Source organism: Alligator mississippiensis, chromosome 7 (assembly GCF_030867095.1).
Source record: "Alligator mississippiensis isolate rAllMis1 chromosome 7, rAllMis1, whole genome shotgun sequence".
Taxonomy (NCBI): Eukaryota; Metazoa; Chordata; order Crocodylia; family Alligatoridae; genus Alligator; species Alligator mississippiensis.
This window is the reverse complement of record NC_081830.1, coordinates 26,965,126-26,966,941: the sequence shown is the minus strand read 5'-3', so window position 1 is coordinate 26,966,941 and position 1,816 is coordinate 26,965,126. Positions and strand designations below refer to the sequence as shown.

Sequence of the window (1,816 nt, the reverse complement as noted above, 5' to 3'; positions counted from 1 at the left end):
TCCCCCATGACAACCAAGGCCTGTGATCAGGAAATTTCTGCTAGCTGTTTGAACGAGGCCTTATCCACTGCTTCTTCCTGGTGTGGTGCTCTTTAGCAGACACCCACTACAGCATCATCCTTGTTGCTCTCCCGTCTAACCTTAACCCAAAGATTTTCAATGGGCCTATATCCAGTTTCATACCAGAGCTCTGAGAAATCTGAGAGCTCTGAGACTCTTTTACATAAAGTGCAAATCCTCATCTTCTTCTCCCCTATCTGTCCTTCCTGAACAGTTTGTACCCATCCGTGTCAGTGCTCCACTCATGCGAGCTCCCATCAAGGCTCTGTTATTCCAATCACATCATAGTTCCAGGACTATGTAAGGATTTCCAATTCTTCCAGCTTGTTTCCCAGGCTCTGTACATTTATGTAACAAGTGAACAATTTCAATTGTGAGCTCCCATTCTTATGCACAAACATTCCTATGCTTAAAGGAGAATTTAATTGCTTTATGGACTAAAAGCCTGTGTCAACTAGTTACATAACATCAGAATATTTTAATTTCTAGTTCCCATTAGCCTATTGATATTACCACATATTAAAATACATTTACATGCTTTGAATTTTCCCCAATGTATTCCCCAGAGCTGCCTTTACCTCCTTGTTTCTCGGGCTGTAGATAATAGGATTTAACATGGGAGTTAAGATATTGTACTGGATGGAGAAAAGTCTGTCAAGAACAACCGAAGAGGCTGAACTTGGTCTCAGATATCGAAACAAACCAGCCCCATAATACAGAACAACCACAGTGAGGTGCGAGCTACAGGTAGAGAAGGTTTTACTCCGACCCTCAGCAGACTGCATCCTCAAGATGGTGGAGATGATGCAGATGTAAGAGACCAGAGTGACAGAGAATGAGACCAAACTTACAATCATAACTGAAGTGAGAAATGTAATTTTACTGACAAATGTCTCTGAGCAGGACACTTCTAGTAGAGATGGGAGCTCACAGCTGAAATTATTCACTTCCTTGGGCCCACAGAAATGTAAATGTAACACAGGACCAGTGTTTGTCAGCGCATGAATGATACTGATCAGCCATACACCACACACTAGTCTTATGCGGACTTCCTTGTTCATGGTTCCACCATAATGCAGTGGGTCACAGATAGCAACGTATCGATCATAGGTCATTGCTGATAGCATGAAAATTTCTGAACAGGACAACAGGAGAATTAAGCTCATCTAGAAAATGCAGCCAGGGAAATAAATTGTTTTCCTATCCACCATGAAGTTTTGCAGCATCTCTGGGACTGTAACTGAAGAATAGCAGATATCCAGAAAGGATAAATGGAATAGGAAAAAATACATAGGGGTGTGGAGTTGAGAATCTGCTTTTGTCACCACCATGATAGCCCCATTCCCCATGACAGTTAGAAGGTATATTAGTAGAAACACCACAAACAGGAAAGGCTGGAGCTGTGGGTATTGGAAAGACCTGACAGAACAAAATAGCTGACAGTCTTAAGGTCCCCATGGCCATTTGTTCACCAAACCTTGGACCTACAAGAAGAAGTGAATGAATTAATGAAACAATAAAATAATTACCATGAACACAGTGGACATGGTTTATGGGTAAAGACATCTGTATATAAACAATATTGTCATTATGTTTAAACTTCTGTGTTTCCAAATACTTTTCAATGAAAACAATAGATTTTTGATGAGAAGACTATAAATATTGAAAATAAAATTGACTTCTGAAACCGCTGGGTTTATTCTTCTCTTTGATTTATTTCTTAAGCTTCTCTGTACCAAATAAAATCCATCTCCTA

At 40.1% G+C, this 1,816-nt stretch overlaps 1 pseudogene; it reads right to left on the bottom strand.

The window, feature by feature from the left end:
* Nucleotides 1–590: 590 nt before the first annotated feature.
* Nucleotides 591–1,409, bottom strand: LOC106738929 (olfactory receptor 2K2-like; annotated as a pseudogene).
* Nucleotides 1,410–1,816: the final 407 nt, after the last annotated feature.